The sequence below is a fragment of the Micromys minutus genome (assembly GCF_963924665.1).
Source record: "Micromys minutus genome assembly, chromosome: 15".
Lineage (NCBI taxonomy): Eukaryota > Metazoa > Chordata > Mammalia > Rodentia > Muridae > Micromys > Micromys minutus.
In genome coordinates, this window is record NC_137984.1 from 11,921,023 (window position 1) to 11,944,117 (window position 23,095).

Genomic DNA, 23,095 nt, shown 5'->3' on the forward strand with positions numbered 1-23,095 from the left:
CTTCTGGTGAATTGCAAATGGGTACAACAACTCTGGAAATCAATTTAGAGTTTTCTCAGAAAACTGGAAATAGATCTAGCTAAAGACCCAGGAACAGCACTCTTGGGACTATACCTAAAAGTTAGCCCACCATTCCACAGTGGCACATGTTCCACTATGTATATAGTGGCCTCATTTTTGATAGTCAGAGGCTGAAAAAAACCTAGATGTCCCACAACAGAATTATGGATACAGAATATGTGGTGCTTTTACACAATAGAATTCTACTTAGCCATTAAGAATAATTACATCTTGAGTTTTGAAGTCAAATGGATGGAACTAGAAAACATCATCTTGAGTGAGCTAACTCAGACCCAAAAGGACATCCACAGTATGGATTCACTAATATGTAGATATTAGTCACCTTGTTTTATAAAAGAATAGATCAACACTTTATTGAAATATTTATTTACATTGCCTCATAATTAATAGAAATAGAAGATAAAATGTCCACATAAATTTATAAAATTTACTCTAATTAGGCATGACAAGTGTGAAGAAATTTTAAGCTGCAAGTAATCAATTCATTAAAATGTATTCATTTTCTAACAAACATATATTTTTTTCTTACAAGTTTATTTCAAAAAGAAAGATACATGTATAGATTTTTAAAGGCATTTTGGCACAAAACAATATAAATATATTTTTGTCAGTAATTATTTCTTTTAGAGGTTTGATAGTATGCATTGAGATTTTCTAAAAGTGCTATTACACAATATGAGAAGTGATAAAAAGAATAAAGTATGTTTTATGTTCTTAGAAGAAACTTTTCAATAAAAGTTTTTATGCATTTCAAAGCTGAGGCAAAAATATTCAATGTTTATATGACTTGAGCACTATTCCATAGCTATTTCATTTGGTTTAGATGGAAGTGTTAGTACTCTCTTTCCATGATATTATATGTGCAAGTTTGAAATATCATCGGACACTTAATATAGGGTACATACTCTAATTCATGATGATATTTATAATCACAATCTACTATTCCACAAATGACATAAGTTTAAACTTATTTTTGTTACATCATTGAAATAGAGAATTGACTCTAAATACTGATGCATAAAGCATATTTTGAAAACAGTAAAGGGAAGAAAGAAGCAGATAAGAATGCATGCACATGTAAGCCAACACATGTGCTCACACGCACACACACACACACACACACACACACACATACACATACACACACAATTATCTCACTAACTACCTTTTATTCATTTATTTTCAAATTAAACAACTTTATTTTAAAAAACAAAGATAAATGTACAGATTTTAAGCAATTATGCATAAAAGTATGCGAATACATTTTCATCAGCACTTGATTTTTTTAAAGGTTTGATAGTATGCATTAATATCTTACAAGTTACAATGAACATTCAGCACATGTAAAACAAGAAGTAACCTGGAAATAGTCAAAGTATTCTTGGTGTGTAAAGATTAAGCATAATGGTTTTTCATTTTCTTTACTTTCTTTTTTTTTTTTTTTTTTGGCTTATGTTTTTTCTTGAACTTCATATAGTCTGTGAGCTGTTTCTTGGGTGGTCAGAGCTTTTTCAGGTTAGTATCCAATTATCACTGACTGCATATTATGACTCTTCTTTTGTGACTGGGTTACCTCACTCAGGATGATATTCTCTAGATGCATCCATTTTCTTAAGAATTTCATAAAGTCGTTATTTCTGATAGCTGAGTAGTATTCCATTGTGTAAATATACCACAATTTTTGTATCCATTCATCTACTGAAGGCCATCTGGGTTCTTTCCAGCTTCTGGCTATTATAAATAGAGCTGCTATGAACAGTGTGGTGCATGTGTCTTTGTTGTATGTTGTAGCTTCTCTGGGGTATATGCCCAGAAGTGGAATAACTGGGTCTTCAGGTAGTATTTTGTTCAATTTTCTGAGGAATCATCAGACTGATTTCCAGAGTGGTTGTACCAGTTTACAACCCCACCAAGAGTGGAGAAGTGTTCCTCTTTCTCCACATCCTCGCCAGCATCTGTTGTCATCTGAGTTTTGGATCTTGGCCAATCTGACTGGTATGAGGTAGAATCTCAGGGTTATTTTGATTTGCATTTTCCTGCAGTGGCTAATGATGTAGCACACTTCCTTAGATGCTTCTTAGCCATTTGATATTCTTCAATTGGGAACTTTTTGTTTAGCTCTGTACCTCATTTTTAATAGGGTTGTTTGATTCTCTGGTGTCTAGCTTCTTGAGTTCTTTGTATACCTTTATACCTTGGCCTCTATCTGATTTGGAATTGGTAAAGATCTTTTCCCACTCTGTTGGCTGCCATTTAGTTTTCTTCACAGTGTCCTTAGCCTTAAAGAAACTTTGCAATCTCATTAAGGCCCATTTGTCAATATTTGACCTTGGAGCACAAGCCATTGGTGTTCTGTTCAGGAAATTTTCTCCTGTGCCTATTTGTTCTAAGTTTTTCCCTAATTTCTCTTCTACTAATTTCAGTGTACCTGGTTTAATGTAGTGATCTTTTGATCCATTTCCACCTGAACTTTGTACAAGGAGATAAGAAAGGGTCTATTTTCATTCTTCTGCATGCTGAGTTCCAGTTGGACAAACATCATTTGTTGAAGAGGCTGTCATTTCCATTGAATGTTTACAGCTCCTTTGTCAAAAATCAAGTGACCATATATGTGAGGGATCATTTTTGGGTCTTGTATTCTATTCCATTGATCCACATGCCTATCTCTGTACCAGTACCATGCAATTTTTAGCACAATTGCCTTGTAATATAGCTTTAGGTCAGGGATAGTGATTCCCGCAGATGTTTTCTTGTTGTTGAGGATGGATTTTGTTATTGTAGGTCTTTTGTTATTCCAGATGAAATTTCACATTGCTCTTTCCAACTCTTTGGAGAACTGGGTTGGAATTTTGATGGGGATTGCATTGAATCTGTAGATTGCTTTTGGTAAAATGGCCATTTTTACAATGTTGATCCTTCCCGTCTATGAGTATGAGAGATCTTTCCATTTTCTGAGATCTTTCTCAATTTCCTTCTTTAGAGATTTAAAATTCTTTGCCATACAGGTCTTTCACTTGCTTAGTTAGAGTCACACCAACATATTTCATATTGGTCTTGACTATTGTGAAGGATATCTTTCCCCAAATTTCTTTTTCTGCATTTTGTCCTTTGAGTAGAAAAAGGTTATTGATTTGTTTGAGTTAATTTTATATCCACCAACCTTGCTAAACTTGGTTATCAGCTGTAGAAGTTCTCTGGTGGAAATTTTGGTTTCCTTTAAGTATCCTATCATGTCATCTGCAAGCAAATGTTGGGTGTGATTCTGATTGGTCTGCTTTTATATGTTACATGACTTTTTTCCCTTACTGCTTTTAGTTTTCTTTTTTGCTTTGGGAACTTGGTGTTTTGAGTAGTATGTGTCAGGAGAAATTTCATTTCTGGTCCACTCTATTTGGAGTTCTGAAGGCTTCTTTTATACTCATGGTCATCTCAATCTTAAGGGGTAGGGAAGTTTTCTTCTATGATTTTGTTGAAGATATTTACTGGGCCTCTTAGTTGATATTCTTCACCTTCTTCTATTCCTATTATCCTTAGGTTTGGTCTTTTCATTGTGTCCTGTGCCTCCTGGACATTTTGGGTTAGGAGCTTTTTGGCTTTTGCATCTTCTCTGACAGTTTTGTCTATGTTTTCAATGTTGTCTTCTGCCCCTGGGATTATCTCTTCTATCTCTTGTAGTCTGTTGGAGATGCTTGCATCTGTGACTCCTGAATTCTTTTTTTGGTTTTTCTACCTCCAGGGTTATCTCTTTTAGTGTTTTCTTTATTGTTTCCATTCAATTTTAATTTTCTTCTTCAATTCATTCATCTATTTGGTTCTGTTTTCCTCTAGTTCTTCCATTTCTTTGAGTGTTTTTCTTGTTTCCTCTTTAAAAGCTTCTATTTCTTTTAGCTTTTCCTCCAATTCTTGTTTAAAGATCTCTATCATTGTCTTGCGGTACGATTTAAGATTTGAGTCTTCTTTTTCTGGAGTGCTTGGCATTCTGCTGTTTGCTGTGATGGGAGAGCTGGGTTCTGATGTAGCCTGGTTGTCTTGGTTTCCGTTGGATGAGTTATTTTGCTTTCCTATTGCCATCTTGTTGTCTATGATTATAGATGGTCTTGTTGTCAGTGATTGGTTCCTGTCTCTCCTGTGTACCTGGCCTGTGTCCCTGGATCTCCACTCTTCCTGTTGGCAGATGATCTGAGCACCTGTTCTGCACACATGGGCCCTCCGGTTGGAAATCAAGTCCCTATGGCAGAGTTCCTATTCTGCTGAACCAATTAGGGGTGGTGGGGGGGAGCTTTTCGGGTGCTTGGCCTGGACCTCTCTGTGCCCTGGCTACTTGCAGTGCAGCATCACCAGTCCTGTTTAACCTAGATTGCTGCTCTTCCTGGATTGGCCTGAGTGCGTATTCTGCATGCATGGGCCCTCCGGTTGGAAACCAAGACCCTAAGGCAGAGTTCCTGCTTCCCTGAACCAATGGGGGGTGTGGCATGCTTTCCGGGCGCTTTTCCCAGACCTCTCTGTGCCCTGGCTACTAACAGTGCAGTGTCACTAGGCCTGTGTCCCTGGATCTCAGCTGTTCCTGGTAGCAGATGGCCTGAGCCACTAATTAACTTTTAAGACAATAAGAACATTTAATGATTACTTACTCTTTTTGTACTATATTCTGTGTACTTGTGGTTCTTTTTGTGTTCTTGCATTGTTCTTTAATAGGAACTGTATTTTTTTTTTGTCAGAAGCAGAAATCAGTAGCCTATATATAATGTTTTTTTCCATCCCTCTTGGTGAAAGATCAGATCATCCATTATCAACTACATGGAAATCATGTCTCTGTGATGTACTTACACTTGACTCCTGATTGACCTCACTAGCCTTCACATTTCACACCTCAGTTGTACTGATGATATGATTACCTGTTAGTCACAGTGAACATCTGTTAATCTCCACATGGTTTCCTAGAATGTTTCTCCATCTATGCTAAGGTTCTAGCTAAACCTTTTAGAAGAAATCCTCTTTTGGTAATGCCCCTGTCCCAATAAAGACATTGACCCTATTCTCTACATATTTCTCTGTCAATGTCCCCTACCAATATGATGGTAGCTTCTAGTAAAGTGGTGAACATTCTCCTTAAAATCTCTACAAGAAGAATATACTCAACAGCATTGACTTTGTGATTCTCCCTTTAAAGGTCTGACAGAGACAAAATAATCATCCAGGTGGAGCAATTATCTCTACAGCCGGGTATACTTCAATATTGACATGCTAGATACATTATTTGCTAGATAAAGCATACAAACCCACATGGACCACATTTAATCACATTATAATTGAACATATGCTTAACCCTCAAACCAAGTAAAAATCTTACCATTAGTATGATGTTCAGAATTTCTGTAACTACTGTAGCTGAAATATTTATAAATCTTGAATGGTAGTGGTAGACTGATATATAAGTCAAATAAATGCAAGAAAATGAAAATGTATTTTTCTACCATTATAATAAATTATTTCCAAAAATGACTAGGAAACTTCAAAGAACTTCTTAAAAAAAAAAAAAAAAAAAAAAAACCCTTATAGTCAAATCATAATAGTAGCAGTAGAGAAATGAGTTAAGCGAATCAAATTTAGTGATTTTTCAACTAAGTAAAAGAAAAATGTGAAGTTAAACTTAGTATTCACATGGATCTTTAGTAAACATCATTTTTCCAAACTATGGCAAATTATGAAACAATCAAAATAACAGTGAAAATATAAAATATGGCTGCCTTCTAAAAGCTTCCAGTATCAACCCATTTGGAGACATTGCTAAAGTTGAGCCTTGGACCCTATAAACTATAGTGTCCAAAACAGCATTCATTTGTGAAATGAGAAAATCCTTGACACCTAACTTTAGTCAGATTTTTAAACCCATTCATCACATGACTACTACGTACTGTATATGAGAAAATCAGAGTAGAGAGAGATACAATGTAGCCACTTTTCTTGAAAATGTTACTGTCCACTGAGGATGACAGACATCAAAGTTCATGGAACTTTTAAATAGCATGTAGTAAAATGCTTGCCCAGATTGAAGAATGTCCAAAGCACTCTTAAAAGACAGGTAGGCTTCACTGGCAAGAGGGTTCCATTGGCTGTCTGATTGGAATTTTAAAAGGATAATTAAGAATTGATAGGAGAATGGGATGGAATTATCAGGCCACTAAGATAATAGAATTACCTTAAAAAATAAATAGAATAAAAATTTTGTGCAGGTTTGGGCATAAGAAAAAAGTAGAAAAGAAAATGCTTGAAGAGGATGACAAAAAAGTACTATAGAAGGCCCTGAAAAAGTTGTTAGCCTCTCTAAGAAGAGATCATTGTTATACATGACTTCATTATTCACTGTAGAAAAATGAGGCAGAATTATGAACATATAATCAAAGTTATAATTCACTCTACTCTAGAAAATAGAAAAATAAAATCCCGTGGTTTCAAAAATGTATGTTATTATAAATTAGTTATAATTAATTAATATAAATAATTGTATACATTTGCTCACATAAATATGCAACACAGTTAAATCAAAACAGAGAGGACTAATGGCTTGATGTTTCCATGGGTCTAAAATGATTTAGTTATCTCAAAGAGTTTTAATATAAAACTTATTAGTACCTTCACTGAAGAGACAAAGGGAAGCCTATTTCAAGGGGAAGAATGAGATACCAAATGCAGCATAAAAAACTGGGAACTAGATGGCTGGGTGTGAGACAATGGAGAAGGCATCAAGCTGGAAGGACAGGAAACAGATGAATGCTGCCCTGTGTGGTTCTCTCTGCAAACAGTGCTACACATTTTCACCAAGAGAAACCTGAACATTATAATTTCTGACAGAAAGCTACTGGTTTCTCAAGGTCTGGTGGAAACAGTGTTAGTGATGACTTGGAACAGTTATCCTGGTGGGAGAATGAATGGCAAATGAAAGCAGTAAGAAAAGATGAGAGAGACTGAAAATAGCACTGAAGGAAACATGAGAGTATGATCATGTTTGGGAACTCAGTGATAACTTGGTATGCACAAGGGAATCTGGGTAACAGGCATAGCCTCATATACAACAGCAGAGAGGCTCTTTATGTTCTCTTTGCTTCCAAACTTGTTTTTTCCACTAAGGCCACACTGACTATATTACCGTAAGAAGTCACAAGAAGTGTCTGTTTGTCACCACCTGAGATAATTTATTGTGGTAGGCTTATTACTATTTATAGTGAGAGCTTACATCAGGACCAAGGAGAGAACGCAGGAATGTCCCTAAAAAATATAATTGAAAGGATCAAGGGCTGACTTTTGTTCCAAAATACTTTTTCTGTAACTCTTTATTCTCTTAGTATTCTGTTATATCAGCAGAATGCACGCCAGAAAATTGATATCAGATCTAAAACCTGGAATGTGAGTAAAAGTTTTAACAGTGAAAAATGCTGTTTAATGTTTATGACTTATAAAAACAGTTTATTGAGAGGGGGAGGTTCAGAAAGGAGAACTCAGTAATTCTCTTACTGACATTAGTGAAAACTGCTTTCTGCCTAGATCAATGAATTGAAAAGTCAGTTTTAATGCATGATGTGCCTTAGCATTGAGAGTTGATTCTTGGAAATGAGTATTCTAAACCTTCAGAATTTATAAATGGAAAGAAAATGATTTACTTATAGTTAGTGTGAGCATTAGGATTATTATTGCTAGTAATGATGACCTGGGGACAAATGGATATATATTTTTCCAATTTATATGATGATTGTCACATAAGTGAATTAAAACTTGCTATTATCTTCAGAGAAGTACATTATTCTCTATACACACAAACAATAATACAGGGATACGTCAATATTCAGAATTTATTAAGTGTATTACCCTACCTTTGCATTTATCAGTCAATGAAGCATTAAATAGCATCTTATAGAGAGAAGAGTATTTTAAATCATTGAGTTATAAATACCTTGTAAACTCTTTAGTTGAACTCATTTCCTGTTGAGAACAATGGTGTGCAATCTTTGATCATGGTACATTTTTGCATCTGCACTCTTTCAAGTTTGGACATCTAGAGTTGGCTGCTTCCCCCACATTAAACTTCCCGAACCATCTCTTCAAGTCTGAACCATACTTATGTTATATAACACCCAAGGGGGTATGTGTATCCTGTGGGGGACTCAGTTTAAAGATCTTTAATATTTCTGAATATACATTCTTTTCCAAAAGTTAAAAACCTGCTTTTCATTACAGTGTAGTACTGTAAATTTTTGCGTAGGCACCAGGGGTCCATAGGCATCGCTAGCAGCAGCTCTCTCGACAGGCTGTTGACTGGCTGTTGACATAAACAAGAAGCATGGCACATCAACCATAGGTTTAGCTTGGGCATGAACAGGGCTGCACTGTTCATGAGGGAAACTTCTGGGTACTTCTTATTTAGTCATTTGTATTTAAGTCACCATTAACAGGCAAAAACAATAAACGTTTTTGTTGATGTTTGCTGGAGATTAAGGTGAAGAAGGGGCAAATAATGACGGGCTTGGTGCTCACACTCAACTCATTGCTACATTTTAATTTCATCTACTTAAAAGAAGAGTTTCACTTGTATGCTTCTTAAATATTGCTTCTTCTGGGTTCCTGAACTGTAACTACCATGCTGGCAGTTAATTTGTCAACACCTTGATTTATTTTAAGGTAGCAATTTCATGTCTTAGGACCTACAAATTTTAGTCAGAGCTTGAAACAGTTAGTGATGAATGCTGCTCTATGGCACAAGTTAGGTACGTCTGCTTTCCTTCATAGTTTCAACAGTCCATAATACAAACATGGCCACTGAGTAGGTTTGATGGCACTAAAAACTATTGGTACTCTATAGAGGTTTGTTATAAGCAATTACAAGTAAAATGGGCAAATATGTGGCTTTGAGAAAACCATGTCTAATGATGCTTGCAAATGGGATTCTTTTTTCCTCTCTGAATCACCAAATATCAAAACCAGACCCTCTTAGGGATGGAAATCATCCTAGTCTACATCAAATTTGCAATAATACAGCCATGCATGAGAAAAGCTCAGCAGCTACATGAACCAGAACGAAGATCATACCTCAAGTCTAGGAGAGGTAGTTTACAATCAATTTGCAATCTTTTCTTTCGGAAAATAAAAAATCCTGATTACCCAAAGAACGCATTAACAAGTTTTAATTTCAGTACCTTTCCATCATTAGGAAGAAATGTGATTAAATATTTAGCACTTGCAGCTCCCTGCAGAGTGCTTATTACCACCTCCATTATAGGATGAGGAGAAGACACTGGGAAGGATTACATAAATTGCCTGAGGACACACAGCTATACAATGACACAAAGCTGGATTCAAACTAAAGATTGACCTAAAGTGTACTCTTGCCTTTTTCTATTTTTCTACCCTATAAAAATATTGGGTTATATGAAGTTTATTGAGAAGAGCCTTCATACAAGTGAACCTGAACATAAAATACCACAGCCTGTGGAATGGGATACACAATTGTTTGAATAGATAAACCATGGATGTATGTATCTGTGTTTGTGTGGGAGGGGGCACTGATCATTCTGAATAGAATTTTCCAGTGAAGTATATCAGTGTGGCCTAGAAGAGTACCTGAAATAAACAAACAAACAACCAAACAAATACAAAACAAAGAAACCCAAACATACAGACAGAACATTCCTAAAGCTGAGATACTGAGAGAGCTGCTCACTTGAAATTTTATGTTCACATGACCACAATGATAAGACTTTCTGATACGAATAATGAATTCTGAATTGATGAGTAGAAGTTAATTAAAAGAATAAATTGGGAAGTAATGTTTTATATGGCAAAATAGATATAGTGAAATAAAGTCACATATAAAGAGTGAAAGTCATCCAGTAGATGTCGTAAGATTTTGATTTTTAACATTTAGAATGAATGGGAAAGCTACACAAACTGAACAGTCCAAGAAATTGGTGGGCAGAGCCATCAGTGAGTTTCCCACCTAAGGTTATTGGAGACAATGAAGAGAAACTCTTCTGTTTATAAAATGAAAGAATAAATATTTTGCTTAAACAACTATTATTCTTAAGTTTTTTTACAACCCACAACATAAAACCAAGTCATAAGATAATTTATAAAAATTTATTAAATAAAATCTTGAAGGACTTTAACAGATTAATATTTACTATTAGGTTGAAGCCTGCCTTCTGCTCTACTTGTACTGACTTAAAATGTGCCCTTCAGTCAAACTTCACCAAGTTTACATGGCAAATAGGAACCAGACTTGGGCATCCAAAGCATTTGACTCTACCCCCTATCACAATCTCCATTTTAAGGGTAAAACCTAATAAAATGTTATGCTAAAAAGATAAGTCAGTATAAAATTAAAAATATTAAGTAAGGTAAAATGGTTTCACTTACCCATTAATTACTGTGATAAAGAAAAACTTCAAAATTATGAAATTATCTGTTATTCAGACTACACAAAATTCTTTGGATATTTATTTTAATTGCTCTCTACCACAAGTCAGAATAATGCTATTGTCCAAATTCTAGATTCTATTCAGACCTCTCAGAGGCTTCAGGGGCCACTAACACCTCAAAGTCAAACAGAGCTGCCCCTCCAAATCACTTGCAGCTACTTGTTATTTAATCTGTAAGGTAATGCATTTGTGACACAGATCAAGGTCCTTTGAAGTCAGCCAGGTGGTTGAGTCAAATCACAGGAATGGTAAGCTTGGGGTTCATTCAGCTACTCAATTTTCATTTCACTGTTTATTAACCAAAGGAAGTAACAAGACCTAACTGAACTATGCTTCAAAATGCATGATCATAAAACATAAATGTCAGGATGCAATAAAATTTCTAAATCAAAAAAGTAAAAGAAAAGAAGTTTCATACAGCTGTGCAGTTGAAGTTTACAGAACAGTACTTTTTAAAACAATATCTATGTTATCATTAAGATCTTATATTTCATAAAAGCCCTTCAGAGCTTAAAATATTCACTAATATGCTGTACAGATGGCTTATAAATTAGACCTCACAAAAGCTTTGTTCAGCCTTTGTTTCAAATTTATTGATCCACAAATGATGTCATGAGAAGTTTATAGATACAGCTTATGGAGAGAGAGAGAGAGAGAAAGAAAGAAAGAAAGAAAGAAAGAAAGAAAGAAAGAAAGAAAGAAAGAAAGAAAGAAAGAAAGAAAGAAAGAAAGAAGAAAGAGGGAGGGAGAAAGGAAGGAAGAAAGGAAGGAGGGAGGGAAGGAAGAGAAAAAGAAAAAAAGAAAGAAAAGAAAGAGAGAAAGAGAAAGAAAATAGGAAAAAGGAAAAAAGAGAAAGAAAAAGAGAAAAAAGAAAGAAACAAGGAAAAGAAAAGAAAGAAACAAAAACAAAAAAAAGGAAGGAAGGAAGGAAGGAAGGAAGGAAGGAAGGAAGGAAGGAAGGAAAAACTAAGGTTGAAGAGGCATCACTGAAAACAGTTCAAAGTAGACTGGTGTCAAGATCCATAGGAAATTTCTGGAATTTTCCACTTTGGATGTACAATGGAAAATCCAGCACTGGGACGCATCTTCATTTAAGATCACAGCCATTCTATTAACATTAAATGTCTATTGACGTAGTCTAGGTAATGAGATCTGTTCACCTGTGCACACATTCACAGTTGCACGTCATTTCATAATCCACTGCCAGTTAATGTATTCACTTTTACATGTCCCAGTATTGTATTTTTTTGTGTAGTTGGAGAGTGAAAACTGAGGGAATAAAGGGAGGGTAAGAAACAATAGGACAGAGGAACAATGATGCAAAGAACCTCTAGAACCTTTTATAGACAAGCAACTGTTTAGGATAAGAAGTGTTTTTATTCCCCCTGTTCTGATTCCTAAAGTAAAAGAGTATGAGGTAACATTAGAACCATCATCATTTGGATCTTTTGTTTTCCTATTAAATAATTGGAATTTTTTCCTTCCATGTTCTTGTACAGAGTGCAGAATTTGGCATAGGACTATCTCCCTAAATGTCTTTTGCATTTTCAGGCTTCAAACTGGAACTCATCACTTCAGCTAGATGGGACAGTAGGACTGCCTTTGCCTGACTCACCAGGCTTGGCTTTACTGATGCATAATTAAACAAACAACTTTTGTGTGGGTGATGTTGTTTGAATTTCTATGTGTGTATGAACTCAGATTCACAGGAACATCAGACGCCTAAACTGGAAAATTTTGCATAAAAAGTGGACACATTTACTGGTACAAACTTACTTGCACAATACACATGCACACATATCTAATGAAATTATAGCTTAACTAAACTTTGTATGCCTCTCAATGAATATTCAGCACCCTATTTCTATGTAATAATCTAGGAGGCTTAAATCACACATACCATTCACATGAAACTGGTCTAGCTAGTTAAATTACATATAAAACAATCAATGTATAAACCATGTATTTTGTCCTGAAATTAGGCATATATATTAGTTTATAGTAATATTCACTGGGAGTAGTATATATGAGCATAATGAATAGTCATAAACTAGATTGAGTTGTGCTTAAATATATATACATAGGTCATTCTATAAACTATTATTAGCTTTACAGACTTAGAAAATCAAGGAGATTCAGCAGTAAAAGATTAAAATAATTCCAGAACTAAGTACTTAGTCTGAACAGTTCTACTTGGTCAGAAAAGAGACAGGTGCAGCAAGTCTTGTTATCCAAAATGAAAGATACTACCTTACAGCACCTCAAAGAAGCACCCAGGAACAGGTCGCTTTAGCTTAAGCTCTATGATTGACACATTCTAAGAGAGGAACATTTACAAGTGATCTCTCTCTGCAGTGAAGTTCTCAATTTGAAAATAAAATAATGTTAGTCTTTATCGCGTGGGGTAGAATTGACCATGTATTTAGAGAGAGTGCCTCTCACTGAGTAAGAAAGTGATAATTACCTGCTACTTCCTTTTTCCTTTAGTGGACCTGTACAGACTCCACATAGCTCTGAGTGTAGTTCCTTGCTATTCACTGCTTTCTCCCTTTTTTTTTTAACCACTCCACTCAGCCTCAAAATTTAATAAGATTTGCACAGTTAATTTACACTTATAATGAAAGAATCAGTTAACTTGGAAAATGTCTGTTGGATACCTTTTGTGCTGTGCACTGTTCTAGATACCAAGGACAAGTAGATGGTATATTGTTAGTTTATGCAGTGGAGAAAAAGAATCCAGAGCTAAGAATGTCAGCTACTCAGTTGAGTATTTTTCTAGAGGAAGAGGGCAACAAATCTAGGATGATCTTATGGCAAGACTTTTTAGGGGTCAAGATAACAGAAAGTGTTAATGCCTTTTTGTCAGGGTCATGTTCAGAGTTAGAGGCATTGCAGAAGCTCAGGTGTTTGAGGCAAACTGAGGTAAGAAAGTGATTATGAGGGTCCAGGAAATAAGATCACATGCAACATTTGAAAAGGTGTGGCTTTTATGTACTTAAAATGTACAACCCTAGATGAATTTGAACAGAGAAATTGTTCAGGAATGGTTTTAAAAAGAAGAACACCAAAAATGTGGGCGGCTACATTGCATATAGATTAAGAGGTGAGTAGTGTCGTGATAGAGTTAATAATGAGATAATAGAGACCTAAATGAGAAATAATAACAAACATGGGAGGGGAAGGCAAATGGAAAGAAGGGAAAAGACTGGATTCAGTCATACAGAACTTGGATCTCCTCCAGCAGAGGTTGTTCACAGATTCAAAGTGGAACTGAGAGGTTAAGATTAACTCAACAATATGGGTATGAATATCTGAAAATGTGGAAATGATTTTTAAGGCAGAGCAAAAAGAGAGGAGAGTGAGAATAGGACGAATTTGAGAGAGTCCAGAGTCTGGTGTGAATTTTGGAATTTGATGGCTATTTGAAATTTAATTACATTTGTCATAAAAAGAAACAAAAAATATCTTAAACAGGAAATAGACTTGTATAGACTCAAAGTCTATACATCTCAGTGAACATACAGTTAGAGCAGGAATTCTTAAGTTTGGGCCCCATACTGTAATTTATGTTTCATTATCAAATTGTAAACATTTTCCACCACTACAACATGCAAAACTACATCATAGATTTAGAACTAGAAAAACAATGAGAATTACACCTTCTTTCATGAATTGCATCCACTGCCTATATTCAGTCCTTTCTCATCTCCTAATATTTTGACATTCTTTTTCTATTTTTACATTTTATTCTATTCCACATGTACATACAAATACATTTATGCATCTATCAATGGCTAGGTTCTGTATATAAGAAAAAAGACTTATAAAAATATTTGTCTTTTTTTGGTTTCAGAAGTTGCATGAATTTATTAAAATTACGGATTCTAAAGTTGTCAATTTTTCTTTTAATACTGTTATTTCATTTTCTTTAGAGCAACATAATATTCATATATATATATATACATATATATATATATATATATATATATATATATATATATATAAAATTTTCTTCCTAATGTTCCTTATTCACTCATTCACTAATTAAGATGTAGGTTGATTCTAGATTTTTGGTAAAGCATATAAAGCAGTAATAAGCCTGGGATTGATAGCAATTAATTATTTATTATAATACCAAAGAAGTAAAGAGAGAAGAAAGACTGTGAAACTATGTTTACTCTAGGAAGGTTCACCATCCTCACTATGTTTGTATTTGCCCATCACTGTCATAACTTGACCTTGGCCATTTCCAGTATCATACCCATGCTATTCAGGATAATATTTAGTGACAAGCCAAGGCTTCTTCTACTCTTGTAAGCCATTGTTCTCAGACTGACAGGTGCTATTCCTATGAACAAAGTGAGCGACAGCATGAATGCCTGACCAAGGCTTGCTTTCTATTTCTTGCCACTATTCTACATTTAGCCATTATTGGCCTCAAGTGATAATTCTGCATCCACAGTACACTGGCCTTTTAGCCCACACTAAGCACAATGTATAGGGTTGTGTGGACGCTGAGCTGTAGAAAAAGGAAAACAAAATAATGAGCTAGTTTTATGTGCCTTCTAGTCAGAAAAGCAATCTCTGCAGAAGCAGGGACAAATTTTAAACCATATCCACTCCAAACGTGTAAGGTTGTCTTCTCCTTTATTACGAGCTTATCCATTGCCCCCTGTTATCTACACTCCCTATAATGTTCTTCTTCTCTATTCTAAGTATATTGAACAATGTGGGACTGGAACTGTGTGTACTCGAGAGAACTCTGAAGACTCACTAACTATTGCCAGTCTGTGGGCTACATTCATGCACTTGTTACTACAGGCTCTGAGAAAAAAGATGCTTTCATTTTGTTTACAAGTGTATGTCTCTATACATGAAGTGCCCCACAAGCTCTGCACAGATCAACATTGTTGTCATTTGCATTTCATAAATTCGTAGCATTTCTTATGCCCATTACTTTTCTCATTATTTTCTTCGTCACTTCTTTTTAATTAAACAAAATCTTTTCTCACCCATCCTAGCTTTATTCTATCATGTTGCTTCTAAATTCTTTAAATGTTCAAAACACACTAAATATTTAGCAACACAGTGAGATCCACCCTTCGGAATGTCTCTCAAGCAAATGCATGTTCTATGCACCAAATCAAAATATGCATACCGTTATGCCTGTATTTCCAAAGCTGTTTCTGATTACCGATTGAAAATTCCCCTGTTCTTCATTAGAGGCTGAGATTCTTTTAAAATGCTTATTTATGGCTGCATGGTCCTCAGGGGCAGACTGGATTTAATCGCCTACAGCACCAAGTCTCTTTTAACATTTGGCCAACTGAGCATTAGGTAACTCTTGGCTAAGGGGCGCCACATTCCTACTTTGGGTATGGATAAGGTGGCTACAATCTGATACGCTTCATTTACTTCCAAGTATTATTAACATTAACGAGCATTATATCCATGCATCAAAAAAAGATAGAGAATGGAGTCATGTCTTCTCAAGTTTTATTAAATGTTGGATCTGTTTATTCAAGGACAAGACTAATTTTAAAATGTTTTTCAAAGATAGATGAAATAGACTTTAGTTAATCAAAATATTGCTTCTCTGCTTAATTGGTAGCATATATTCCTCCACAACAATGGATCTGAAAACATCTTTTCTGAAGGTGAAAGGAGAGATAAGTACATGCTTACTACAACAGAAACTAATTCATAAAATTACAGAGTTTCACTTTCTTTTGGTCTAAATAAAACAGGAATATATCCACATTAACTCTCTGTTTACATTTGTGCATTAGACCTACAATAGATGTGTATCCTTTAAAGTTTGTTTTTATGTGGCTAACAGCATCCCATTATTCACAGTGTATATTTGTATCCTGTTAGCTCTGTATCTACAATATAAAACTGAAAGAAACCTTGCCTCTTGGAAATGTCATCTTATTTACTTTTTGCTTTAAGTCCAGAATAAGTTTTCAAGGTCTCTACTAAAATGATAACCTCCTATGAGTCACAGGAGCTTAAGAACATCTATGGATTATTCTGTTTTCAGTGAGGTTAAACGGAGCAACGGAGAGCCTGCAAAAAGGAATGATAAGCAGTTATAATAGGCATCACTCAACACAGCCCCAAATATAAATCAAAACTAACAAACACCCTCCCCCACAAAGGCCTCTCCAGTTCAGGTCCTTGAATTTAATTATTACAGCAAATGGTAATATAACAAGGGTGTCTACTGTCAGGGAGAAATGTTGAAAGCAGATGTGAGCCATTGGAGGCATATGTAAAGCACGTGTGATCCACAGCAAGGTCACGGGACCCAGGGAAAGAGCACATGTGGAGTTCATGAGCCACATGTGGACACATGTTGCAAGAGTCACGTGTTTCTTTTCATTGCCAATATTCAGATCATATTCGAAAGAAATCAGGGGCTCTTAAATAAACTTTGTACTTCTTAAGGTAAGTGGATACCTTTTTGTTTAAAATCCCTTCGTGTAAGCAGACAAGGGCCCTAAATCCAAGTCTGGGCTTAAAAATACTCAGGTCCTTGTTTCACTCCCGTTTGCCTATCCCAGGGGAATTCACCTGATTATTCCAGAGGAGTCAGGATTTCTTCCTTGCCCACAGCTAATTCTTTGAGCATGCCATAGATTATAAGGAAACCTAAGGGAACTATACCCAAGTGTGAGAACCAGGGGCGATGGTGCTTTTCTTTCGTAAAAAGTTAATGCTGGTGGCTTAGTGTGCACATTGGGATAAAACTAAACTCTCCCACACTCATAATAAATCAGGAAAACATAAAATTAAAGCATAATTTTACTTTGTAATTTGGGTCTTCAGACATTTTAAATTTTGAAATGAATATTAAGAAGGCAGAGATGGACATAAACAATGCCAGAATTTTCTGGAATCATAATAATAGCAATATCACTTCATCCATGCATAGTTCTTTATGCATAATATGAATCTACCCATGTGTTGGATCCTCTTAGCAACACTGTCAGAAACATAATACAACTAGAAACACGGACCAGATGGAAGCAGATTGGCACTGAGGAAAGAATAGCTTAAGTAAACCCTGATGATCAAGAGATTTGGTCCCTTGGCCTTTGCCTTATGATGTAAAGTAAGTCGTGCAGGTTTGGAGGTTTGACTTTTATTTAACTTCACTATACAGTTGTTTATATGTGGATAATTTAACAAAGTAATGTATATAAAACTATAAGATAAATAGGGAAATGTGCATATAAACTGTCTTTTAGACAGTTTTTGGAGATTATAATATAGTTAACATCTCCCTTTCCTTTCCTCATTTCAAATGTTGTTTTCTTGCTTCGTTTTAATTCAGTTCCTTTTTATTGTTATTGCATGCATACATACACCTAAATGTAAACTATACACAGGAACTCGAGGCAGATAAGCAATGCTGAAAGTGCAGAAAGTCTTCTCTGACAAATAAGGCAGAAGTTGGTTATTCAATACCAAATGGGTCAGCTCTGAAGATATACATACAAGACAAATAACATATTATTTGGCAGAATGGGCTATATTTGGAAGTATTAACTGTTAATATTCACAGTGTTCACCTGTGAAATACCAAGATACAAAAAGTTAACCCCAGTGCCACATGAACACTGGTCATGCTGAGAATGGTTCTTGAATTTCTCCTATCTGAATCCACAAAGCTGAACACAGCAAGCTAGTAAGGGTTCGTCTCATTACTGACATCATAATCATTAAGATAGTGAAATCAAAGTCAATTTCCAAACAAGACATAGACAGCATTTACCCTTTTTCAGCTAGTGTTGCAAGTGATCAGGGAGTATTGTCCAGGTTTCATAGAACACAGTGCTAGGAGACAGAAACAAAAAACAAATTCTAGAATTGAAGTTCAAAGCTTAGTAACTACTTTTTACTAGTTAAAATGTTCACATAGAACACTGAGGTTGACATGATTTATTTGATATGTATATAGAAATCTCTTCTCTGATGCAGGGCTTGGTAAGGATGACAGGATATCTCAAGACAAACAGGCAAGAGACAGGAAATGGGCTAGCTCTCAGTAGAGAAGGAGCTTTGCCTTTGTCTCTTCCTGGTAGGATGCCACAAGCTGGACAATCAGCACTTCCTGAAGACACAGAAATAAACTTGTTCATTGGTATTCAAACATGTAGGTATCACTCCTAGTTTTTGAAACTTTTCTCGCACTGACTGTCAGGTTTCACAAGCCAATCTTCACCAAGGCATTTTTTTGAGGGGTGATAACTTTAAATGACATTTTCCTTTAAATATGGCTCAATGCTCTTTAAAGAAACTCAAAATACCACTGTCACTTCTGTAAGTCTTTCTTTAAATGTTGCAGACAGTTGTTTTCATCTTCCCATGGCACTTATGCCTTGGGGACATTGATCTAGGTGTGTCCACAGGCTGGATATCTACATCTCTCTTTGACTGTTTATCATGGATGATCAATTATATAAGTTATGTTCCTACTTTGTTTAGTAAAGCTGTGTGAATTAGTCAAAGCTGAGACAGTATGAGAGGAATGGATGAGTGTCAAGGTGTAGTTCCCTCCTGAATCAAACTTTACAATGCTTGGCTGAGGTGTAAGCTGATTGCTACAAAGGTATGTGTCATAGGGAAAACCATAAATCTTAAATAAAAGTAATTAATATAGTTAAGCTGTTGGATTTTGAGTATTATTAGAGGTTCATTTTTTATGACATACTTTATTATATGTGGTTGAAATTTTTTTCTTCATTTATATGATAATATATTCTACATGGTATATTATATTTTTCAGATATATTCTTTTACAGTTCCATGAACCTGAGAGAGCTATTTATTTGTGCCTAGCACATAACATTGAAGACACAGTACTAAAATTATTTTTGTGTGTCTTGACACTACATTGTGTACATGTTTACTGCCCTCTATATCTCCATTAAAAAGATCAAAAGCATAATATTTTGCCTTTGCAATTTATGATGAACCATTGACACTTCAGTATTAGAAATGTATTAGTATTAGATACCTTTCTTATATCTGAGATTCATCTGGGGGCTGTAGTTCTAAAAGATCATTTTTAATCCCTAAATTCCATGGAGAAGTGACCTTTAGTTTCAGGAAGTTTAGGTGATTTATGTTCCAAAGATTGAGGGCTACAGAAATGATGAAGTGCAGGGCAGAAGGAGCAGAGACAGCTGTGGACCATTCTATAACAAACCAGTTCACTTTGTCACAGTCTTGTCATAACCCAAAGGTTTACCCATTGTCTCTAGAATTAGCCACTCTAAGAATTTAAGCAGAGCACAAATAGCAAACAGGTTAAAAACAACAACTACACAAAGTCTTTTTCTCTGAGAAGCCTTCAAGTAGTAGGCTACCCAGCACTAGCAGCAAGGCCTGTGATTTTTGTCAGGATTAGGACTTCTCACATTTGTATCTGGGTTCTGGACCTCCTTCTCTTAATGTCCAACAATCCGAGGTGCTCTTTCCCTAGCATCACCATGTTTAAAAAGGAAATGGTAAGCAAACGCCGTGACAGTGTTCATGTTTGTGACGGCATCCATTTTCTGCTGCAGTAAACTCCATTTTAAGTCAACAAATGTTTGTTGTAAGGAAAATTCCGTTTCTCAATGTGATATGCAGATGAATATGACACAAATCATCAACATGCAAAGGACAATAACAGAAAAGAGAATGATCTATTGAAGATATTGTATTGGGTAACATGGCTGATTTTCATTTTGTTTTATTTGGTTTTGGAGGGAGATTTCTATTAATAATATGGAAATGCATAACAAAACTTTTCAATTACTATTGTCTGACACCCGAAGGATGGGTACTTGCTTAATGTCAGCCAATTTTAAAGCAAAAAGGTTTGAAGATTTTTTTTTTTAAAAGCAAAGACTTCCTGAAAGCATTGTGTGTATACTATTCAGCCAGTTTATTCCATTTTGCCTCACTCACAAGGATGCGGGTGTCTGGGAGTAGAAACCATACCCAGGAATTTTGTTGTGTTGAAGCACTTTTTCATTTTCTTTTAAAAATCACTTATAAATCCTATCATACATTTTAATTTCAGTTGAGTTGATCTTTTGAAAGTTAGCAGAGATAGCTTCTAGCAAAGATTACCAGAGCGAGCTCATAGCAAATCTAAACACTTTTCACTTCCCATGCATGCACATTTTCACTCTTGCACACTGCACACAGACATCCTTGCATCAGTGCACATGTGCTCACTTGCATGCATATCACATGCACAAAGTACTGCTGTATAAACATTTTGATTTAGAAATTTAGCCTGTTAAAGGATTGCAGAGTGCATTTAATTGTACCTGGAACATGAGCCTTGCTTTCCCAACAAAAGCTAATGAATTTTTCCATAAGTGCATAAACAGAGCATTCAAACCACTGAGGCCATGTTGGCTTTATATCTATATCATTTGGACACACATTCTTAATACCAGGAAGCACCCTATGCTGAAGGTACAGTTTATTGTCCCCTCGTAGCTCTTCAATGTCCTCTGCTTCTTTTGAAAACAGTTCCTTTTGGTCAAAAATCAAGATGTACTCACTTGAAATACACTGAAGCACTAGGCACCAATGCACCTCTTGAAAACTTTATAACATTCAAATAATGTGCACTTCAACACTGGGAAGTATTTGATCTAGACCTCATTTGATTCTGCCATGACTCGCTAGAGAGCATTCTCATAAGAGGAGTTTGTAACGATTATTTCCAGGATGACTCAAGGGAATTAAGCACAGAATTCTGACTACAATAGTGGGAGTGGTGTGTTTAATTCTGTTGCACATTCTTATTAACTGAAAGCTTTATTTCCAAGCTGCAAGATTTCAAATTCTGAGTTCCAGCAGCAATATTCTCTGCCAGTATCCCATAAAGCTTTATTTCCCCTAAGGTTTCCACGATATGACACATTTGGATGATGTGCTGTTCCCAGCTTCCCCTGTGTGCATTCATTTCATGTGCTTTATTGTTCTCTTAATTATCTGCACATAGATATTAATTCCAGAATGTACAAATGGGCCCCGTTGTGATTTCTCCATCAGGCTTTGTATGATAACATCACTTATGAATGCTAGTTATACATTTCCAGGCAGACATATGGTTGATCTAAATTTGTGGGACACCAGCATCCAGATATCTGCTTTCAATTTATGTGCATGTTTTCCCCTGTTATTTTCCCTCTTTTTATGGCTGTATTAATTGTTACCAGAAGTCTCTATGAAATGAATGAGCAACCCAAGGATGGAATGCAGAAGATTAGAAACCATTGTGTTGTTCTTTCAAAGAAATGTGTTGATGCAGTCTAACTATGCTGTCACAGAAACCCACTCCCAATGTGTGGCCTCTTGGTGACCACTGACCACCTGGACATGAATTTCCCTACTGCTGACATTACCCACCTATTTACATTGATGATATTTGCAGGAAGAATAAAGTGAGGCAGAACATGTGGGATAAACTGTGTGGCAGATCATTACATCTTAAGGAACCAAAGCACAAACCTAAAATCTATAGCTTATAGATGTCACCAAGGGCATGATCTAGCCCTATGCTTCAGTGAATTTGTGAACAGAGGGTCCTACAGCCTTATATCTTAACATCCAACTAATATTTTCACAAGTTAAATTCTATGTGCTTATGAACACAGGACAGCTTCAGTGAATTTGTGAACAGAGGGTCCTACAGCCTTATATCTTAACATCCAACTAATATTTTCACAAGTTAAATTCTATGTGCTTATGAACACAGGACAGTTTCTATCTCATTAAGAATAACAAAAATAAACTTGCTAATCACCTGACATCGATGTGTAAAATTATATTTGTGAATCTACAATTGTGAACACATATTTACAGTAAGGATGTGTATTAAAAGAACCTGGCAAAGACTTAGTGGTACAAGGAACAATTTTCTATGGCCATCTATCACTTGAAAAGGATAGTCTGGGTCATAGGTTGAAATGAAAATATGATTTGGTTTAATAACTTAAGAAATAATGTATGGACCAGCAAGGTGGCTCAGCAAGTAAAGGCACAAAATAAAAATCAGGTGACCCAAGGTCAGTTCCTGTGAGTCACATGTCACAAGAAAAGACTTCCACTCCCTAATTTTTTCCTCTGTCCTCCACAATGCGCACAAGCACACCACACACAGAAAGACAGACATACAGACATATACATATAACAAATAAAAGTATAATAAAATATAAACATGAGAGAAGTGATTCAAACTGTTCTAACATTATATAACCCAATAAAGTATAATTACTACTGTTGCCTCAAACAGACATTTCAAGTGAGCACAAACTTTCCTATTAGGAAAACAAGTCAACAATCATCTCCCTTTGGCTCCCACATCTGTGTTTTACTTTGACCAGTTCATTTTGATTCTGCATGTATATCCACTCAGAAATATCTAAGAACATTTTAGAAATAATAATACCCTGACACCTTCAGGCTAGTTTACTTGATTAGGAATCTCCTGGATCTGGAGCCAAGTCAGGACTTGTTTACACTTTCCA